Here is a 24,041-nt window from a genome sequence, read left to right as displayed (position 1 = left end):
TCAAAGGGATTCCAATTAGGAAGGACCAGCCCAAGCTTGCAATCTGATGATATAGTTAGGTTTCAAAAACCCAGATCAACAACTAGATCTATGTACCAAAATGAAAAAAACAGGGAAAAGGGGTTATTTGTACCAAAAATACAAATGTGGTGTATTTGGGGGGGGGGGGTGTGGCGATAAAGAATTGGTAATTGAAGGTGTGCCCATTAATTAGGGAATGGTTGAACAAGTTGTATATGATTGTAGTAGAATCTTATTGTGCTACATATAAGAAGAAATGATCTTCAGGCTGATTCCAAAAAAACCTGGAAAGACATATGAATTGATGCAAAGTGAAGCAAGCAGAACCAAGAGACTATTGTACACAGCAGCAAAAAGATCATACAATGATTAAATGTGAATGAGTTATTGTCAGCAATTCAATAGTCTAAATCACTGTCCCTCAGACTGTGGGAGGGCTGGACTATGGTAAAAACAAAAACTCACACTAATAAATAAAACTAAGAGTTGGTTTTATGAAAAAACTAACAAAACAGATAAACCTTTGGTTAATTTGATCAGATAAAGGAAAGGAAAAAAATCAAATCACCAGCATCAAAAATGAAAAGGGGAACTTACCATTAAAAAAAGAAGTTAGAGAAATAATTAGGAGATATTTTGCCCAACTCTATGGCAGCAAGTCTAATGATCTAACCGAAATGAAGGAATAGACAAAAATGCAAACTGCCCAGGTTAACAGAAGAGGAAATAAAATACTTAAATAGTTCCATTTTAGAAAAAGAAATTGAACAAGTTATTAATGAGCTCCCTAAGAAAAAATCTCCAGGGCCAGATGGATTCACAAGTGAATTCTACCAAACATTTAAAGAATAATTAATTCCAATATTATATAAAATATTTGGAAAATACATAAAGGAGTACTGCCAAATTCTTTCTACAACACAAATATGGCACTGATACCTAAATCAGGAAGGATCAAAACAGAGAAAGAAAATTACAGATTAATCTCCCTAATGAATATTGATGCAAAAAGAATAAGCAGTAACTATCTAAAACCTACAGTAAGCATTATTTGTAATAGAATGCATTCCCAATAAGATCAGGAGTCACACAAGGATGCCCATTATTACCACTATTATTCAACAGTGTACTAGAAATGTTGGCTTTAGCAACAAGAAAAGAAAAAATATAAAATAAACCCACAGAACTTTGATCACATTAAATTAAAAAGGCTTTGCACAAATAAAACCAACAGAAACAAGATTAAAATGGAGGTACAAATACTGAGAAAACATTTTTACAGTATTTCTGATAAAGGTCTCATTTCTAAAAATATAAAGAATTGTGTCAAATTTATAAGAATACAAGTTATTTCTCAATTGATAAATGGTCATAGGATATGAACAGATAATTTTCAGATGATGAAATTAAAGCTATTTATAATTATATGAAAAAATGCTCAAAATCACTGTTGATTAGATAAATGCAAATTAAAACAACTCCAAGGTACTACCTTACACCTCAAACTGACTTAGTGGCAAGGTCCTAACAGGGGAGTAAAGTAATGGAGGAGTCCTGGCAGAGAAGTAAAGTTTCTAGTAGAGAAATCCGGACAGAGAGGTATAAAGTCTCGTCAGGGAAATAGATGAAGATAAAGAAAGGGTAACGTTGAAAGAGATTATCATTCCAGCGGGCATTGATTTCCTTGGCATGGCATCATGTTAGGTCCTCTGCAAGGAATGAGCTTAAAATTGGATCTTTTTATAATAGAAATCTTGGCTACAAGCCAAGGTCTCCTCTCATGGGGGCTGGTCAGCTTGAGCTGGAATTTGAATAAAATTGAATGAGTTTTTCTAGAAGAAGCTTAATCAGTAGTAAGTGTGATCAATGGGGGTGGTGCCTGTCTCTCAGGAAAACAGAATGAAGCTGTTAGGATGTTTCCCTCAGGCAGGGTCCCCTACAGAGACTTTCTCTTTGAAGGAGTTTTAGAGAGTTTGGGAGCTCCCTAGTCAACTTAACCCAAATTGCTTCAGCAAAAAAAAAAAAAAAAAAAAAAAAAAAAAAAAAAAAAAAGAAAGAAAGAATGAAAAGAAATTCACAATTCATTTCAAATGAGACCCCCAGTGAATTCCCAGTTCTTTCTCAGCCCAAAGCAAAACTTTCAATAATTCATGGCAATGGGAAACAAGGAAATAAGATACAGGAACTCCCTGGACAATCCCTAATGTTTCCTCAACACAGAACTTTCAATTTGTAGCAGATGAAGATTCCAAGGGAGAGAGTTTCCAGGTAATTAGTAAATAATTCTTTAGACAGGCAAATAATCAATAAATCGTTGATCAGTGGTTTCTCTCATAACCAAAGACTCCAAGGGAGCCTCTAAATTTAAACACCTTAAATCAGATGGGAATCTTCTGACAGGGAATGCTCTGACAAGTGAAACAGCCCAATTGTTGGACATTTAAGGAGAAAGGGGGCTCAAAGCCTTCAGGTTCTCCTGCTAGGAACAGGGCTTGATCAAAAGATTCAAGCAATTAGGATAGGGGAAGCCATTTCCATGGACCTCTCTAGCTAGTTTTCTCTTTCATGAGCTGGGTCACCCTAAACTGTACAGGAAAGGATCAAGGACTGAGGCTGAGGCTGGCTTTTGTATATAGACAAAAAGTAAGGGCTCCTGCCCAGGCTTGGGACTGGGAGTTTACCTTGCTCAGTTATACCCCTCAAAGACTGATTTTTTTGGGAGTAGGATGTCCACTAAAATAGGAGGAAAAGGATGGACCACAGATTAATAATTAGTTATTAATATAACAGAATAACACTGATTTGTCTCAAACTCCATGGCCTTTAGAATTCTAGTCACAATTTCCAACACATATCATTAGTTGGAAAGGATAAAAAGATAAGGAAATTGTACAAAGAACTCAATAAGACTTTATAAATTAAAACAAGATTTACTTTAACACTTGTGACCTCAAAGTAAAGGAGAGAATAAATAAGAATGGCAAGAAAATGTAATGGAAAACATGGGGAGAAGTCCTAGAGATTCACAGCACCCTCATGTTTTGACATGACAATACTTTCCTTGAGAAAAGAACTCGTAGCCCTTGGATGGGAAAAACCAAGCGCTAAATAACACTATAAAAGTGAAACTGATTATAAGTTAACAAATAAAAAAATACCCAATATTGAAGTAAATCCTTCTCCTTAATCAATTATCTGGATACAGAAAGACTACTGACTTATAAGGGCAAAGATAAAAAAGGAACAGAAAGTTAGTATAATAAAGGGGAAAAGGATATGATATATAATTAAAACAACTCTATTCTAACCAATTCAAACAAGTTACTGATACCAAATAATTGGATAATGAATTGTAGAAAGGCCATTATTATATAATACATTATCATAAATTTATATAGCAATTAGAGCTATTCAAATTGTCACAATCACACAAAGATTAAATGAATGTACAAAGTATCATTGTCTGCCAATACTTTGTTCATTTGTCAAGTAGAGGTAGTAATCTGAGAGAATAGAAACGAATTTATGCAATCTTACAAAGAAGAATGGTGGAAGATTGTGATATTAATGCTTCATTGAGCAGAGAGAAACCACAGGGGGCAAAACCAATTTATGAACTTCTTGGCACGACATCTAACCAACCAACAACAGATGCGTGTATGTATGTATGTGGTCTAATGTATAAAAGTGCAGCTCCTAGGACACGAATACATCCAATCTAGAAACTTTCCCAGACCTGGGGAGTCTCAGATTGGCCCTTATGGCACCAGCAAAACTTGAGGGACAGGGCCTGGTTTGGCAGCCTCTCCTGCTTCCATGAGGAAGAGTAGTTAAGCTACTTTCTGTCAACCTTTCCCCAGGATCTCTGGTCTAGGTTGGAAGGATTCTGAACAAAAGCTTGTTTTCTGATCCCTCTAAAGGGAGAAGTAAATATAGTTTACAATATTTACAATATAGTTTACAAGAGTTTACAAATAGCTTAGTTCCTTCCCATCAAATGTTGGGGGTAGAAAAGACCACTAGGAATAACTAATTGTGTTATTCCTTCAGGATCATAGCACAATACTGCCCATTGGGTTTTCTTAGCAAAGATACTGGAGTGGGGGGAAAAAAAAAAAAAAGATACTGGAGTGGTTTGCCATTTCCTTCCTAATCCTGTGGATTAAGGGGAACAGAGTTAAGTGACTTGCCCAGGATCACACTGACCTCAGGCCTGGCAGTCCATCAACTGAGCCATCTGGCTACCCCCCCAAAAAAGAGCCAACAGAAATCAGAGACATAAGAGAGATCAGAATAAATGATACATGCCTTCACTTGGGAGCAATTCAAGATCCCTCATGGGGAGGGAGGGCTGCTGCTCGGATCTCTCTGTCTCTCTAATCACACCTTATTTAAGAGATTATCTAAGAAAGGTTTTCCACAATTTTCTACATTTCTTTCATTCTTGGCCAAAGAGTTTTTATTTATACAAGAAGATTTTAAATCAAAATAATCAAAATTAACCTTTTTTATACTTAATGCTCTCATCTTATAAGGTCTGATACTGCTGAATCTACTTCCTTTACATCTTTTTTCTCTGATTTTCTTTGGAATTCCCAATCTTTTGTTCTTCCAAATAACCTTTGTTATTGTTTCTAACTAAATAAAAATTTTTTTTGGAATTTAATTGGGATGACGTTGAATAAACAGATTAGTTAGGCAAAGTTGTCATTTAAAAAGATTATATTGGCTCTACCTAATCCTGAACAATAAATATCACTTCACTTATTTAGATCTATTATTTGCATAAAGTTTTATGTTTTATGTTTATGTTCATATAGTTCTTGTGATTGCTTTGACAGGTATAGGTTCAGGTACTTTATGCTGTCTAGGCATTTTAAATTATCTAAAACAATATTGAATAATATTGTTTACACACAGTGTAGTTTCTCTTTTACTTTTGATTAAATCTATTTTAACTTTAACTTTGTCTCAAATCTGATTGCTAGACTTGTTTTTTTTTTTAACATACTAAATTCTACTCTTGCTCTTTATTTTAGCTTTGTGCTTATCTCTCATTTTTGTTGTCTGAAAGCAACATATTCTTTTTTATAATAGCTTTTATTTTTCCAAACACATGCAAATGTAGTTTTCAACATTCACCTTTGCAAAACCTTGTGTTCCAAATTTTTCTACCTCTCCTCCTTCCCCCCACCTTGCCTCCACCTTGCCTCCCAGGCCACAAGTAATCCAATATAAGTTAAATGTGTGCAATTCTTCTACAATTATCATGCTACACAAGAAAAATCAGATCAAAAAAGGAAAAAGGAAAAAGAAAAAACAAGCAAACAAACAACAGCAAAGGTGAAAATATTATGTTGTATCCACACTCAGTTCCCACCAGTCCTTTCTTTAGGTGAAGATGACTCTCTCCATCACAAGATCATAGGAACTGGACTGAATCATCTCATTGTTGAAAAGAGTCATGAATGTCAAGGTTGATCATCACATAATCTTGCTGTTGCTATTGCTCTTGGTTCTACTCACTTCACTCAGCATTAGTTCACGTAAGTCTTTCCAGGGAAAGCAACATACTTTTGAATTCAAATTTTTAATCTAAAATTTTAATAAATTTTAATCAAATTTAAATCCATTTCCATTTTATGGGTAAATTCATTTCATTCACATTCTAAGCTACAATTGCTTGTTGTATATTTTCCTTCTTCCTAGTTTTCCATACTATATCTTTCTCACACAATAGGGTAAATTAATCTAATAGGCAAATAACCCTATCCCTCCTCATTCCTCAGATACCTTGCCCTTATAGTCCTTAACCTACCCACCCCTCTCAGTCCCTCCCTTATTCTCTCCCCAACACTATCCCCTTATCCTCTTATTCCTTTCTGAAGTTAGAAGTTATATCCTTCTAGATGAATACACACACATACACACACACATACACACTGTTCCCTCTTTACCTCATTGAGAATTAAGCCCCAGCACTATCCACTAGCTTCTTTTGTATCACTTTTTTCTTTTATGCCTAATTTGTATGAGATAGTTACTCTTTTTTATTTCTTCCTAGTTTTTATTTTTTTAGAATCACCCCATCATATTCAGCTCAGCCCACACCTTTCTTTCAAACTACCCAAATGATGACAATTGTAAGAGTATTGCTAATATTTTCACATTTTCACATATTTGAAATAAACAATTTGACCTTATTGAGTCTCTTACAATTGGTATTTAATTTTGCTAGGTAAATTAACCTTGGTCTTAATCCCAGTTCTTTTAATCTGCAAACTATAGTATTCCAAGACCTATGGTCCTTCAACATAGTAGCTGCTCCTCCTTATTGTAGCTCCATGGTATTTAAAAATGTTTGAGTTTTTTCCCTTGCTGCTTCCAATAGCTTTTCTTCAACCTGAGAGCTTTGAAACTTGGCTATGATATTCCCCTAAATGTTCTTCTTATGAGCTCTTTCAGGAGGTGATTAGAGGATTTTTCTATTTCTACTTTGCTGTCTTGTTCTAGAACTTTAGAACAATTTTCCATAATAATTTCTCACATCAAGACTTTTTTTTTAATCATAGTTTTCAAATATCCCAACTATCTTTACATTATTTCTCGATCTGTTCTCCACATCAGTTGTTTTTCTGAAACGATGTTTTATATTCTCTTCTATTTTTCATTCTTTTGATTTTGTTTTATGATTTCTTGGCCATTAGCTTCTCTTACCCAATTCTAGTTTTCAAGGCATTACTTTTTTCCTTTAATTTTCTTTTCAGTTGGTTGACTTTCTTTCCTTATTTTTCTTGATTTTCTTAGATTGTTTTTATTCTTTCCCCTAATCTTTCCACAATTTCTCTTATTTGATTTTAATATCCTTTTAAAGTTCTTCTAATAATTCTTTTTGTACTTAGGACCATTTGATATTTCTCATTGAAAACTATTAACAGATAACAGCAACAATATCATAATAGCTAATATTTATATAGTTCTTGCTATGGATCAGGCATTATGCTCAGGACTTTAGAGTTATTACTCTAATTTGATCTTCACAACAATCCTGGGAAGTAGATGCTATTGTTAGCCACATTTTACAGAGGATACTATAGGCAGACAGCAATTAAGTAGCATTATGCAGGATCACCTAGCTAGCAAGGGTCTGAAGTCAGATTCGAATTCAAGTCTTTCTGATGGTATGCTTGACTCCCAAAGTATTACTACAATACTTTGCAAACTGAATTGACAAAATAAAAATTGGTCACACAGTTCCAACAAACTTGTGAGGAAAGTGCCAGAGAGAGAACTATAGAGATTAAATATGGTTCAAAGAACATTATGTTCACTTTTTTATTGTTGTTTGTTTCCCTGATTTTTTTTCTTTCTTGTGTCCCCCCCCCCTTTTGATCTTATTTTTCTTGGGCAGCATGATAAATGTAGAAAAAGAACCTGAGTTCACATCTAGGTTCAGATATTTAAGACTTACTAGCCTCACTAACCCTGTTGCTTTAACCCTTATATATTTTGCCTATACAAAAAACAAAAACAAAAAATTTTTTAATAAAAATAAAAATTAACCACAGACCCAGGGGCATCTCCACACCATGATGAGACAGCCAACTAATAATTATTAATTAGTTAATAATTAAGATTTTATACTCAAGATGCCACATGAAAAGCAATGTCAGCAAAAGGAAACCATATCTCAGGATGACATCAAAAAAGGGATACTAGTAGCTGTCTACCTACACACTAATGTCATGTGCTTATCTCATTTATGATGCCCTGAGACTGACCCCATAAGCAGATGTAAAATGGCCACTTCTGTGTTTAAGACAGGCTTAACAGGACAGAGCAGACAAATATGACCCAAGAATGATCATAGGATGAGCCATTTGAATTGTGCTCATTATATAAGTTGCTTTCCTAATAACATCTGCAAGAGCTCTTGTCTTTCATTTTCTTTTTTTTCTTTTTTTTTTGTGGTCTATGTAACCCCAGAGCTTGGTATAGCTTTAGTCATATTCAGTTGTTGTCATTGTTCAGTCCAGTCTGAGTCTTCCTGACCCCAAATTTCTTGGCAAAGATACCAGAGGGGATAGCATTTCCTTCATCAGCTCACTTTACAGATGAGAAAACTGGGGTGAGCAAGGTGAAGAGATTTGCCCGGGGATCACAAAGATAATAAGTGTCAGGCTATATCTGAACTCAGGTCTTCCTGACTTCGACTGGCACTCTAGTCACTGTACCACCTAGTTGCCCATTCCAGTCACATGGTAGCTGCTTTATCCACATCCTTAAGCTCTGATTACTCATTTTACATTTATATAGCTTTTTTTCTTTCATGTTTCTAGTCTATTAATCACACCATTCCAGGAAGTAAATCGACGCTTCCTTCAAAGACCTCTGCTATATACATATATATTATTCTGCTTTCATGAAGTCAATCAATAAGCATTTATTAAGCATCTACTATGTTCTGTACTATGCTGAGTGCCAAGGATACAAAGAAAAGTAAAAAAAACCCCAAAAACCAGTCCTCAGGGATCTCACACTGAATAACAACAATTGGCATTTATATTACAAAGCCCTTTTTATACACTATCTCATATGACTTATAACTAACCCTGTGAAGTAAGAATTACCCTATTAAATCTGTTCCACCCGAAATAAAGCCAAAGGCAGCAAACATCTACTAAACAAAGAATGATTATCAAGGAAAGAAACAATTCTAAATTTAGTTAGACTGGAAATAGCACCTACACAATATGTGTTAAAGGTAATGAAGTAATTCAGCTTTTACCTACCTCCTTGGGCCCTGGAGACCTCAAGGTCTTCCCAACTGTGTGTTAAATAGTAGAAACGGCCCATAGACAGCTCTGTCCTACCCAAGCCAGAGACTGATTCAAGAGGATTGATTCCTTCAAGCCAGGTGCAAGTAGCCAGATAAACATTGGGAGTGAGGTGTTTGCACAAGAGTGACTATGATGCTCATTAAGTGACATAATCCCTTGATCATTTAATTAAACATGCTAAACAACTGAGAAGCTCAATCTTCCCAAACAGGATGGTTATCCCTTTTTGAAGGGAATCAGTTTTTATATCTAGGCTAGAATCTCCAAATACTTCCATCTGTTCTTTCCTTGTTTTCTCCATCAACACAACACTTTCTACCATGGAAAAAAACCATACCAGTCATATTTGATCTATATTGGCTAGATATTAATTTATTGTTTCAACTCTGACCTGGGTCAATAGGGTCATGAGTGACACATTTATCCATGGTTTTGTTTCCTATAAGAGGAAGGAAAGAGGAGGAGGGATAAGCCAATTGTCAAATGTAGGTCAAATATGGAATAAAGCCAAGATGTAATGGCTGGGCTTCTATATAGTGCAGGGTAAGAGTCACAGATCTAGAAGTAATAGTGCGGAAACAAGAAAGGGAAGCATGGCTGAATTTCATAATCCCATCATTCCAGACACTTAAAGACACTATCTAAAGTGACCTAGGGATAAATACTTCTAATCTAAACATGAGAGCAGTATTGGGAGGAATTTAGAAGATCACTCTATTTAGGGCACATATAACTGAGCATTCAAAACTTATTTCTTCAGATATTCTGGAATGCCTATTGTTCCTTCAAGATAGTTTCATTTCAGCTCACGTAGGAGAAGATAAGTTACCTTTTGAACATTAAATGTTAAGACCTGATTGGTAAAAAGGAAAACAAATAGTTAATATTCATAACACGCTGCCATGGTAGCCAAAAGTAGTCCCTGGCTACATGGGGGTAGCAAGCACAGGCACTGAGTTGACAAGGCCACTGAGTGACCAACACATCCTGAAGATAGAACCAAGGAACTTTCAGGTCCAAAATTCCTCAAGAAGTTCTCTAACTGTGATAAATTGTGATTGTGATAAATCAGGCTCTTTATATCAACTTATTAATAATCCTTAACAAGAAAATGATGAGCATCAATGGTACCTGTGTTAAAGGTCTTTGGTTTGCTCTGGAAGTAATTTATATCCTTAAGCAAATGATCTTTTTCAAGAATTGCTAACTCCTTATCTTTACCATGTTCCCAGCCTTTCAACAATATGTGACTATTTTTTGTTATTGCTTTTCTATCTTTTCATTTGCCAGTGGGAAAGTTCAGTCCAATTCCAGGAAACAGTTCAATTCAGTCATGAAAATCGAGCCAAATGAACTCAGGAACTATGTTTTTCTAATCCTAACATTGACACTAATTCTCATGTGATGAATCCCAAGAACTTTTAACTCATCTCTCTGTAGCCAAATGGTTGGGAATTTCTCTTTTACTTCTTTTTTGCTGTTTTTATGGTGAAGCAAAATGGCTGAGAATAGACAACAGAAGGAAAAGGAAAAAATGGCGAGAGGATTTCAAGAACCAACACCCTGGATTTATTAAGCCTTTAATAATCTAGAATTCACTGTTATGTGAGTATTATGTTTATACGTATGCCTATAGTGACTATCTGCATGTCTATTTTATCTTCTCTTTAAATCTCTGTTTCTGGCATTCACAATCCATTAATCAAATGAGCTAAATCTAAAGGGCTTTTTTGCCTCTTAGTATTCCCGGAGCTTAGCCCAGTGCCTGCCATTTAATACATGTTTACAACTGAATGACCAACTGGAAGAGATTATATTTTCCTAGCTAGGTGGTGAATAAAAAAGAATGCTGGACTCAGAGTCAGGAAGACTCATCTCTCTGAGTTTAAATAGAGCCTCAGATACTTTTTAGCTGTGCTATCCTTAATCCTGTGTGCCTCAGTTTCCTCATCTGTAAAATGCACAGAAGGAAATAGCAAACCACTCCAGTATCTTTGCCAAGAAAATCCCAGATGGGGTCATGAAGAGTCGGACACAATTGAAAAACGATTGAACAACAACAACCTAGTTAACCAGAGACACTCAAAAATTGATTATCTGGCTGTTTAGGTTGACATCTTGACTTGATTCTTTGATTAATCAAGTTAAAACAAGCCTTAGCAAAGAGTCTGGTGTCTATGGGTTTCTTACTGGTATTTGTTGACCTCTTCTATGTTTCTGATTGATCAGATACATTTGGTTCTGTTCTGCCAGTAACCAGGGGGCTCTGGGACCTAAGGTCTCTGGTCTTTACAAAATAAGGCCTATCCATGAAGGACACAAAACTTCCACTAGTTTGACATAGTTGGAAAAATTCTAAGAAAAAAACAACAGAGTTCATGACAGATCTTGATGTAGGCAGCAAGTTGGACCTTCAAGAGCTAAGAGAAAAACAAGGAATTGTTTTTGACAGATCTTCGTGCTTTTATGATTGACATTAAAAGAGAAAAAAATGTCAAACACCAAGAAGAGCAAACACCCTAAGCAAGACTGAATGGGGGACTTTTCAAGCTAATTAAGATATCTAGAAATAGCAAGAGCAAACAACTGAGTCAAAGACTGACATCAGAAACTGAGGCCTGAGGTTTCTAAGCTAGGAGTCAGTCTATCCCTTAACCAGTGACTTTTCCATTGGCTTAAATTACACATAAATGATGCTCTCATGGTTTCTTTCATTTGTTTGAATTATTTATTTCATGTTGTGTCAGGTACCATCTTGTTACCTTAAATGAGGCCTATTTTAAATGGGTCAGCGTGTACAAAGGAAAACATGATGGGATGGGATATATTTGGCTGGAATCCTATCAAAGCTGGCTTGTAGAAATAAGCTATGACTGTGCCCCAAAGCATGGAGAAAGTCAACCTTATAACATTCAATAGACAGCATTAAATAGGGAAACAACCAAGTAGTGCTCAGATTCTCAGATTCTCATCCTGATTCCAACAAGCTCTTGTTATGAGACTTTCAGAAACCTACTCAACCAATTTGGTGTTCTACTTCTTCATTTGTAAAAACCACACAGCTTTAAGAACACATCTATAACCAAAAGGCTCACATTTCTACAAACCATGATTATTTTTTACAAGAACAGTTTGCCTTACTAACTAAAATATAAATAAGATATAAAATTTGCCACCAGGTAAAGTTAATGAAAATGTTATAATTCACAGGAAGCCTAGCATAACATAATGAATGATAAACATAAAAATAATATATATATTAAAGCCAAATGTTCAACATTAATCACCAGAACCAAAACCAGGAATCCTTAATTTCCAGGACTCATTCATTCAATAAACATTTATCCAGATCCATTTCATATGTCTATATTCCAAGGACTCACCTAGCAAATTCAGAATCACAAAATAAGTTTAAAAGTGGTGAATTGTTGTTATATCCAACTCTTTGTGACCCAGTTTGGGGTTTTCTTGGCAGAGAAACTTCTGGTTTGCTTCTCTAGCTCATTTTCAGATGAGAAAACAAAGTCAAAGTTATGTAACTTGCCAAAGGCACACTGATAATCAGTGTCTGAGACTGGATTTAAACTTCAGGCTTGCCACTCTGTCCACTCTGCCATCTGGCTGCCTACATTGGGAAATATAGAAGATTTAAAAGCAAAAGTCATCAACAAAAATTTATTTAAAAATAAAATGAGGTTGTAGGGTAGACTAGTGGTTCCCGCGAAGTCTTTAAAACAGTCAACAACAACAAAAAACAACTTAGAAGTGTTGTGCTAAAAATCAATTCTGGCATGTTGAAATTCCAAGAAACCTATCAACAAATAATAACTAATGCTCAGGAGTTTCAACTTTTGTAGAAACTGATGAAACTAAGTTTTTTACTCGAACAATTTTTTATGAGGAACTTTAGAACCAAACTACTAACTACTCTACCCAAAGTGCACAAATCATGGGATCAGAGAATGGGAGATTTTAAATGAGAAAAAAAAATCTCAGTTCATTCATTCCAATCTTTGTTTTTCAGATGAGAAAAGTGAAGTCCAGAGAAATTAACTAATTTGCCCCAAGTTCACAGAGATAAGTAATAGAGCCAAGATTTGAATACAGATCTCTGATGCCAAATTTCAAGTACTTGTAACTAGTTTACCTTTCATGACTTTAAATGGAAACGAAATAAAAAGAAGTGTTAATAATTTTTCAAAATTTAAGAGTCAACATTTTGACCTCTGTTTTGTTGTGGGGAACAGAAGAGATGGTAAGAACATAAAAAACTGAAAATGTTTTAAAATTTTATTTATTATTATTTTAAATTTATTTATTTAAATTTATATTATTTAAAACTCTCAAAAGGAGAATCCCTAAATCTTACCATAGGAATATGACTACTAGATCCAGACACACATATGATCCACATACACATGAGATTCTATTTACTGATTCACAGGGAATACTCATTTCAAAGGGCAGTTATGTAGTAAAGTGGATAAAGCACCAGGGCCTGGAGGCAAGAAAATTCACCTTCTTGAGTTCAAATCCAGCCTCAGACACTTCCTAGCTGTGTGACCCTGGATAAGTCACTTTGTTTGCCTCAGTTTCCTCATAAATAAAATGAGCTCAAAAAGGAAATGATAAATCCCTGCAGAATCTTTTGCCAAGAAAACCCCAAAAGAGTCAGAGTCAGATACAACTGAAAATAGCGGAACAACAGTTAGTTTCAAAAGAATTCAGAAGTTATTTACAACCATGTAAGCCCACCCAAGTGGGACAAAGTATAATGCTGGAGAAACTGAGCAAGATAGAGATTAGAGAGTATTTAATAATTTATTAAATGGAAGAGATTTACTGGGATTAAATGGATCCATGATTTGGTCCCAGGGCTGAATGAGACTATGGTCTCAAAGAATCCAGCCGTGAATGTCAGACACAAGATTCTTTTATAAGGTAACAAGAATGATGACATGATGGCGAAGATACCAGGATGAGAATGGCTTAAAGGGGGATTAGGATAAAGATGATGTAATGGAGAGAGATACTGGAGAGGCTCCTGATATTCTAATGATGTCTAAAATGGATAAAATCCTTATCCCATCAAACATAAAGAGGGAATGGTTATAACCTGAGGCAGAGTAACTGAATAGGACAATAAGGGAAACTGGGTCAAGAGATTAAAAGGAAACTGTGGCACAACAAAAGAATGAAACAACCTTTGCCTATGTGAAAATTAGCTCAACTGTCTTTCTCTGGCTCTTTTCATACCACCAAAACAAAGTTCTCTAAGACAAAAATCCGTTGAAATGTCATAGACTAGACCTTATTTCAAGTTATTAAAGTTGACTTTTTCCTCTATTTCTAGTAGTTCAAGTAACCTCTTGAGTGTTCCACTCCCTAGCCTTATTCTCAACTCCTGACTCACACTCACCCCACCTATGTGATCTACTGCCAAATCTTGCCATTTCACTGTGTCTCTTGTCCCTTTACCATTACAAGAGCTTTCTAACTGGTCTCCCAGATTCATGTCACTCTTCTCTTCCATCCATCCTCCACTGACCTGACAAAATGATTTTTTGAAAGCCTAGATCAGACTATGTCACCTTACTGCTCTATGAGTTCCTCTGGCTCTCTATTACCTCTAGGAACAAATATGAAGCCCATTTGAGCCTTTTCAAACTGGTCCCTTTCTCTCTTTCCAGCTTTTTCATACCATGTACCCTATGGTCCAACTACATTGCTTAACTTGCTGTTCTTCAAATATGAGGAACTATTCCCCATCTCCATGTTTACACTGATTGTCCCCACTGCCAGAAAGGTCACTTCATCTCTTAGCTTTCCCTTTCCTAAGGAAGAGCCAATTCAAATCTGATAGTGTATCTTCTGTTCATATCTTTTATCTACCTAGTAGATGTGATCTACCTTTTTTTTTTTTTTAATCTACCTTTACATGTGATTTCTTCATTTGATTATAAACTCCTTGAGGACAGAAACTGTTTTTGCCTCTCTTTGTATCCTTTGTTTCATACACTATCTAGAAGTGCTAACTCTTATTAAATGCTGGTTGACCAGGTTTTGAATGATCTTTTTGGGATCATTCTATTCCATTAAAAGAGTAGTGCATAGGATGAATTTTGCTAACTATTTTTACATGTACTTTGAAAATAAAAAGCTATAATCATGAAAAAAATCATAAAAAAGAGCAATATATTATGCATATCTTAGACCTAAGCTAGTAAACTGTTTATATAACTGTCTCCACTGAAGAACTTGTAGTCTTCCAAAGAGGATTTTTAAATACAGTGAACTCTGGAAAGAAAGAAAAAAGAGTAAATACAAACATAAGACTCAATTTCTGATCCAGCCAAAGAAATAATTTTAAGTGTATCAGCCCTCCATGAAATCAGAAGCCATCTGTTAAAGAAACTAACCATTAGAACAGGTGTCAAGCACCATCTAACCTCTTAATTTGCTAATCACAGTTAGAAATTAGTTGGTTGGAAACAGTCGATACAAGTAAATAACTCTTTCCAGCCTGGAATCTCAACTGTAAATTTATCCACTGGTCTTTTCTTCTTAGTGCCTTCCCAGGCCACAGTCACTTTTTAAAAATAAAAATAAAAAAAACAACAAAACCATGTTTCTCTCAACCTTTCCTTTCAATTATTATCTTAATCATAAATAGTATCTTCTGACACATCAACAAAATACCTGATCTAAGCAGCTGAGGTTCTCACCTAAACATAAACTTCATAGTGACATTTCCCATGAGAACCACTGTTCTCACCTAGTCCAAGCTATGTGACATTTGGTAAACTCTGCTAAATCCATGCTCCTATTAAATTTTATTATACAAATACATGTGCTTTTCTTTTTTGGAAACACGAATAAGTCTCAGAGGGTGTAGTATGCTTTCTAGAACCCCCACGTTGGGGTGCCAAAAATGTCCTGTGGTTTCTAGAGCCCCCATGCTAGGGTGCCAAAGTAAACCATCTGGAGTAGCTATCTGGAGGACCTCTGGACCAGCCAGCATCAGTCCTCAGCGGAGGAGTGATGAGGCAGGTGGATGACCAAATATGGAGTCCCTTTATTTCAAGTTCTCTTGGCACTTAAATACCTTAGCACAATTACATCATTACATCATGCATGGTCTAACTATGAGCATTCTGCTATGAATATGTAAATGCCTCTTATACAGCAAGTATCTCCATTTCAAGTAGAACACTGGTTGTCACACACTCCCTGACTTCTCAGAAAGGGTGACATACTTCAAGGGGAGATGACAGCTGAACCAGACATTGTTGGCAGGTTCTCTCTAGACTGAAGAGTCTTGTACTTCACCAAGAGTTTCCCCACTGTCTGTGGGTCTCTACAAGAGGACATCTGAGTTATCTTTATTTCTTTGGAAGAGACCAGAAAGATGAAATAACCCACTGTTCAAAATTTAAGAAAGAATGAGTGGAACCACCAGAAACAAAGTTCTGAATCAGCCAGAATCAAGGTGCCTTAATTCTTCCCAGGAAGTTTGAGGAGCCTCTAGTCTCCATCCAACATAGTGTCTTTCTGCTGAGATTACCTCAAATTTATACCATATATTTTCTTTTTTTCTTTTTTTAATTTTTTAACAATATCTTTCTTTTTTAAATTTTTTTTATTAATTTTATAACTATAACATTTTTTGACAGTACATATGCATAGTTAATTTTTTACAACATTATCCCTAGTACTCCTTTCTGTTCCGAATTTTCCCCTCCTTCCCTTCACCCCCTCCCCTAGATGGCAAGCATTCCCATATATATTTAATATATATACCATATAATTTTCTGCATAAACATAGTTGCTTGCATACTCTCCGACCCCATTAGATTGTGAGCTCCTTAATATCAAGGCCCTAGTTTTGTCTTTTTTTTTTAATCATCAGCACTTAATCTGCACCTAATATACAGTGTTTAATAAATGCTTATTGATGGTGGTGGTGATGATGATAAAATGCTGGCATCAAAGATAGTGGAGCATTCTGGAAAGGGCAAATTTTAAATCTATGATGGCTATCGGCATATCAACAATTTTCCTTAGTTATTAACATTGCTTCCATGCTTTGTAAATGTTAAAAGATTTATACATTATCTTAATAATATGAATCATATTCACGAATCATGTATCACCAAATAAAGCATTAGGCATTTTAGTCCTACAAATTCATACCCATTGTGTGGAAAAAAAAGGAAAATCAAAAAACTAAGAAGTTGTCAATCTTTTTGGCATAAAGGGCTATAGAAATTAAAACAATACTGGTTAACTTGAGGAAGAAAAGTAAACTTGGGAAAAAATTATCAGTATTGTGAAGGGAGAGTGCAAACAAGCACCGGACGCCAAAGACTCATTTTGTAGCATCAGCTCCAAAAATAAGACAGAAGAAATATGGAACCCAAAGCTCTCTCTCCTGACACTCTGCAGTCAGTCACAGAGGAAGATAAATAAAATGGTGAGCAGGGATTAAGCAGATGGTACAGGAGTTTAGTATGATGTACAAGGGGCTTGGAGTGGGCAGAGTAGTTCACAAGACCAGATTAACCAATGTTAATCCCATCCCCCAACAAACCACTGACCCCATTTCTCTGGGTCAAAGGAGGAAGTATCTCTAGAAGTCAAGGCAAAAGAAGACAGGTGTACCTTTTGCTGAAGGCAGTTTCAACAAGTGTTAGTCTTATTTGTTTACTGAATTATTTTTGCCAGTTGAGGCAACCATAGGAGAGAAGGAATGAATGTCAATGGCTATTTATAGCACAAATCAGAGAAGTGTAGGTAACCTGTTTATCTCTTGTTTCTGTTTGCAAATCTGGAGCACATTATTGGGATTCAAGTACACAAACTATATTCTTTTGGAGTGTTTTACTAACTAAACTATTCAGCCTAACTAACAGCATTCAATAAGAAGTTATAAAGGCCCGAGGCAGGATAATTCAGGGGAAGGAGCACTAGCTCCTGGACATGTACTCATATCCCACTTCAAATGCTATTTGTATGATTTGGTTACATTCTTCAGCCTCAATTTCCTCACTTGTGAGATGAGATAAGAGGTCTTAGCTCCCATTAATTCCTGCAGTGGAAACTGTTACCATTCTAACATTATTAGCAACAGTTTCATGTTATCATCAACATTCCCCAATTACTATCCATGGTAATATTACACAGATAATATTATGCACGGGGCAGCTGGGTAGTGCAAGGTTAGAGCCCCAGGCTGGGAGTCAGGAAAATCTAGTTATTTGTTGTGGAACTTTGAGCAAAATTTTTTTTTACATTAAATTTTTTTAATTAATTTTTATAATTATAACATTTTCTTTGACAGTACATATGCATAGGTAATTTTTTTTTTACAACATTATCCGTTGTACTCCCTTCTGTTCCGAGTTTTTCCCCTCCTTCCCTCCACCCCCTCCCCTAGATGGCAGGCATTCCCATACATATTAAATATCTTATAGTATATCCTAGGTACAATATATATGTGCAGAACCGAATTTTGTTGTTGTTGTTGCAAAGGAAGAATTGTATTCGGAAGGTAAAAATGACCTGGGGAGAAAAAAAAAAATTGAGCAAATCTTTTAACTCTATTTGCCTCAGTTTCTTCATTTATAAACTGAATTGTAAAAGGAAATGGCAAATTATCCAGTATCTGTTGGACTCTACCAAAGTAAATTATGTATAATCTACTACATTTAAATACTATGTCAGAATCCCTATTTTACAGATGAAGAAACTGAGGTCCAGGGAAGTTAAGTAATTTATAAGGAATTATTTCCAAAGCTGGGCCCAGTTCTCCTAGGTCCACACTGCTCCCTATTTCGGGCGATCCTTTGTTTTTACAAAGCATAATTTTCGGAGACATGTCAACAGCCCTAACCCCACTGGACGTGCTGTTTACAACAGGAAAGCGTGCCAGGCCTGGGTGACGGGGCCTTCCAGGGAGCAACATGGGGGTGGCAGGGAAAGATCCCTCCGGGAGTGATCTCAGCACGGCCAAGGAAGATTCCCGTCCAGCGGACCGCACGAGGGTCTATCACATGACCGTCACGCAGAGGAAAGACAAGTAAAAGTTAGCTTTATCAGTTATTGCAGTCGCAGATTATCCTGACTGATTGTGGGCTACCGCGGGAGCAGGCGGCGGAGAAGCATTTTCCACACTCAGCTGTGCCATAAAAGCCGAGTGGGAGCGCGCGGATCTCCCGATGCAGAACGGGAGATCCGCGCGCTCCCACTCGGCATCACTTTTTAAACAAACAATTAATTTGTCCTTAACCACAAGCCAAAAAAAACCCAACTCCACCAGATTGTCTCCTGCCATTATTTACGCAACAAATCCCAGCTCCCTCCTGCGAGCGAGATGCTCGTGTCCCTGAGCGAGTTTCCTCCTCTGGAAGGCTCGGGCTAAGGGACTTCCAGAGTTCTTTCCGCTCTAAATCTACGGACTAGTAACTTGGATCGTTCTGCCCCAGAGCAGAAGGGAACGCGGCTGTTTGGCCACATCTGACCCTCAGAGACAAGAATGGGGCTGGGTAAGAGACTTCAGGGGCGCCCAATCAGATCCTGCCGAAGACTGCCCCGGCGCCAGCGACTTCACTCTCCGTGCCTCAGTCTCCCCCTTTTACAGAAGAACCAAACATTTAAACCAAACGAAGAGGTCGATCTCGAGGTCACGACTTTCTGACAAATCAAAGGCTCGCTCGTGTAGCCAGAAGGAACATCTTTAAATTCATCCCGGCGTTTGCTAACTCCACCCCGGGGTCCAGAAAGGGAGCGCGCACCCGGGGCAGCGCCGGAGCCCGTCCGGATCCCGGTCGGAAAAGTTACGGAGCGAAATGCCCACGCTGCGGACAGCTGCAAAGCGCGGGGGCGGCGCTGGCCGAGCCAAGGGAGGGCGGCGGGGGCGGGGCGGGCGCCCGGGCCCCCGACTCTGGGGGAGCCGTCCTCGCCTCCGGGGAGGGGCGCGGGGGACGGGCAGAAAAAGTCGTGCCCCTCACTCTGGCCGCGGCGCTCCCCACGCGGGGAAGGGGGGCCCGCTGTGGTGGGGGAGAAGGCAGGGAGGCAGCCCCAGCGGCGGCGGCCGGGGCGGGGGCACAGGACGCGGCCGCCCGCAACAAGTGACGGGGAAAACAACTAGAGACCGGAGTCGGCGCCTCGGCGAGGGCAGCCCCTCCAGCCAGCCTGCCCGGGGATGCTCTGCCAGAGAGGTCAGGGCCCCGGCCCGGCCGCCCCACGTCACTTACGGGATTCACGTCCCCGGTCACCCCGGCTCAGAAACTTTGTGTCCACCCGCTGGACAAGAAGTACAGGACCTCGATGCGGGCAGCCATGACACGAATCGCCCGGCAGAGGGCTCGGGACTACAACTCCCAGCGTCCCTCGCGGGACGAGGCCGCTCCCAGCATGCCTGCCGAGGAGGGCCTACCCCTCCTCCTCCCTCGCTTCTCCTCCCCCGCTCTTCCTGGGGCTGCTCCTCCGCCACCTCAGCCCCGCTTAGGCAGCATTTTTCCATCTCTGTAGGGGCCTCAGTTTCCTCCTCTGTAAAATGGGCGAATGCCTTCCGTGTCTAAATCTGTATAATGTCTCAAATTCTGGGGAAGACGAGTTCAAATCCTGCTTCTGACTTCAAGCTGATCCTGAGAATGTAGGAGATCTCAATAGTCTTAGTAAACTTGTTAGTAAACTAACTTGTTAGTTTAGCTAGTTGTTAGTAAACTAACTTGTCAGTTTAACTAGTTGTTCGCAAACTAGTTAGTTTAACTAGTTATTCGTAAACTAATTTGTTAGTTTAATACTTAGTAAACTAATTTGTAAGTTTAGCTAGTTCCTAACTTGTTAGTTTATCTAGTTGTTAGTAAACTAACTTGTTAGTTTAATACTTAGTAAACTAACTTGTCAGTTTAACTAGTTGTTTGTAAACTAGTTAGTTTAACTAGTTATTTGTAAGTTTAGCTAGTTGGTAGTAAACTAACTTGTTAGTTTAGTTGATAGTAAACTAATGTATTAGTTTAACTAGTTGTTAACTAGCAAACTAACTTGTTAACTTACTGGATTGGTTGCTACCTAGACAAAGGAGAAAAAATTGGAACCCGAAGTTTTGCAAAGGAATGTTGCAAACTACCTTTGCGTGTATTTGGAAAAATAAAAAGCTATTATAAAAAAATTAATCTTAAAACTGTTAAAAGGAAGCGAAGGAGATGATTAGTGTTAGTGGAGGAAGTTTCCAGATTGGGGAGTTCTCTTTGCCCCCTTACATAGATAGGGAACTTTTAAGACTTACAAAATGCTTCCCTTATATTGTCTCTTCTGGTTCTCATCTTCATCTTTCCCAGCTCAGAGTTGGGCGCCCCAAGGAACAGAGATTGCACCTGCCCTCGGGAGGCATCTAGAGGGGGACAGAAATAGAGGGCAGCAGGAACATAGAAAAGTAAATATATATATGAAAAGATGTAAAGAAACGACCTGTGTAATTGACATCATTTTTCTGGCCCTCTCAATGGGTGGGGAAGGGGCTGCAGGAAGGGAAAGAATTTGAAACTCGAAATTTTTTGTAAAAAAAGAAATAACACAAAAATTGAAGTATGCAATAATGATGGAGTACAAAGATCTAAAATAAAAGGGCAGTTAACTTATCAAAAGAAGCTTCCAGTGGACATACTTCTCAAAGATAAGGATCAGTTAAGATTGTGGGAGGGAGCAGGAAGTGGTCCCCTTGCTGATAAAGACCTTAGAATTGCCGGACAGAACCTTAGAGATCCCCAGGCTTATCTCCTTCCACTCGCCCAAGATCATTTATGAACTTCTCTGGCAAAATTCTGTCTGGTGGTAAGAGGGCTGCTCCCTCTGAACAATCCTAACATCCCAGCATTCCTACTCTGGGAAGCCTTTTCTCTACTTTAGGTTGAGCTGAATCCCACCCTGGGACCTTACCTTGTAAACAAAGCCTGCTGGAACCAAATCAGCTGCTAATGTCCTTGGGTTCCTTCCCCTTTGGAATTTTCAGGGAGTTAAATCATGAAAAGTTATTTTTTTTTTTAAATAATAGCTTTTTTGTTTTCAAAATTCACGCAGTTTTCAACTCTTGCAAAACCTTGTGTCCCAAATTTTTCTCCCTCCCTCCTCCATCCCCTCCCCTTGACAGCAAGTAATCCAATATAGATTAAACATGTGCAATTCTTTTATACATATATCAATGTTTACATGAAAAGTTAATTAAAAAAAAAAACAAAAAACAGAATGAAGTTTGTTTCCTTGGCAGGATAACTGAGGGCAAATGGGGTTTCCTGACCAGGAGTTTCCTGTCTGTTAGACATCCACATATTCAGACTCAAGTGACCCTAGGATAGCCTAGATTCAGATACATCATCTCCCTAAATTCAAATGTGGCCTCAGAGCCACAGAACCTGGGCAAGCCACTGAATCCTGTTTTCTTCAATTTCCTCATATGAAAAATGAGCTGGAGAAAGAAATGGCAAACCATTCTATATCTTTACCAAGAAAATCCCAAACAGGGACATGACTTAACAAGACAGCATGTGAAAAGCCCCCCAAAATAAGTCAGCTATCTGATCCCCTTGCCTTATCATCCATCTCCAGAGTGAGAACTGATAAACTCAGGATGCAGATTGAAGTAAATTATTATTATTTTTTCTTTATTTTTCTTGTATTTGTATGTGGAGGTGGTTTTGTTACATATCTAATACAGAATATGGAAATGTGTTTTGCATGACTTCACATGTATAATCAGTATTATTTTGCTTGCTTTTTTAATAAGTAAGAAAGAGCAAGGCAGGAAAGACAGAATTTGAAGCTCAACGTTTTTAAAAATGAATTTAAATTTTTTTTTTAAATGTAGTTAGGAAATATTTTTAAAATAAATAAAACATATAATACAAAAAATCCACTAGTCTTCCATAAACAACTTTGAATTACAGATTTCCAATTAAAAAAACAACAACAAATAAATAAATTAAAACATCTTTGCACTATTTAAGGTCATTTATTTTGCTTTGGGAAAGTTGGGAAGTCGGGCTTGGTTTTGGTTTTGGGAAGGGTTTCTCCCCTAATGTTGAGCCTAAATCTATCTCTATAACTTTCCCCTAATGCATTTCTGATTTTACTGTCTAGGACCAAGCAAAAAAAAAAAAAAAAAAAAAAAAATGCAAACAAAAGAAAAAGAAAGAAAAGCTAAAATATTTGAAGACAATAATCATGTTATCCAGTTTTCTTAGTCTTCTCTTCTCCAAGATTTTTCCCCTGGAGCTTTTAATAGTTCATAAGTATACACTTGAGTCCATCCACTATCCTAGTCACTTTTCTCTGGCCATACCCCAGCTTGTTAATGTCATTCCTAAAAGGATCACTAAAATAGCAGTTCATAAATTGAACACAGTAGTTCAGAGGTATTGTCTGACGGGGACAGAGTAGAACAGGCCTACCACTTCTCTTTGTCCAGCCAAAAATGGCATTTGATTTCTTGTTCTATCTCACTGTTGGCTCATATTGAACTTTCACTATAATCCATGAAGATACTCAGATTTCATTCAAATCAAATGCTGACTAACCCCCATCATATATAAGTTGATTTCTTGAACCTAAAGATAATACTTTACATTTATTCCTATGACATTTTGTCCTGTTGGAGTAACTCAGTATTCTACCCTATTGAGATAGATCCTTTTGAATGAGAGAGATTACCATGTATTTAAAGGGAGTGAAAGGGATTACATTTGAATAAATATATTTTATACATCATTAATATATTATATATAATATGTAATCATAAATTTGACATATACATGTATGTGTTTATGTATATAAGTATGAATGTGTGTTTATGGATGGATGGATGTGTGTATATGGATGGATGGATGTGATGAAGTTTAGAATGAAATGAGGTTTAATTGAAGTCTAGTGGCAGGTTCAGAGCATAGGGAGTCAAACAGAGCTCCCCTGCAACCCCTTTGGATTCAGCGTAAGGATACAGAGTTAAATGAGGTCTAGTAGCAGCATAAGAATCCCTTGTAAAGGAATTTACAGACCCGAAAGCCTAGATTGATAAAAGAGGTTTATTAAGGGGTTTGGAAGTAAAGTCTGGTTAGTAAAGTTGAAGGTAGAGATCAAAGGCACTGGAATCAGGGTTCCAGTGGACAGAGATCTTTCGGCGTT

At 37.4% G+C, this 24,041-nt stretch overlaps 1 protein-coding gene across 1 annotated transcript in view; it reads right to left on the bottom strand.

The window, feature by feature from the left end:
• Positions 1-20,240, bottom strand: part of FYCO1 (FYVE and coiled-coil domain autophagy adaptor 1) — an 82,981-nt gene extending 62,741 nt beyond the window's left edge. Inside the window, exon 1 of the mRNA XM_074271301.1 lies at positions 20,117-20,240. The gene's annotated coding sequence lies outside the window, so the exon portion shown is untranslated. The remainder of the gene's footprint in view (positions 1-20,116) is intronic.
• Positions 20,241-24,041: the final 3,801 nt, after the last annotated feature.

The sequence above is a fragment of the Sminthopsis crassicaudata genome, chromosome 5 (assembly GCF_048593235.1).
Source record: "Sminthopsis crassicaudata isolate SCR6 chromosome 5, ASM4859323v1, whole genome shotgun sequence".
NCBI lineage: Eukaryota > Metazoa > Chordata > Mammalia > Dasyuromorphia > Dasyuridae > Sminthopsis > Sminthopsis crassicaudata.
The sequence above is the reverse complement of the archived record's forward strand: the minus strand, read 5'-3'. Positions and strand labels throughout refer to the sequence as shown.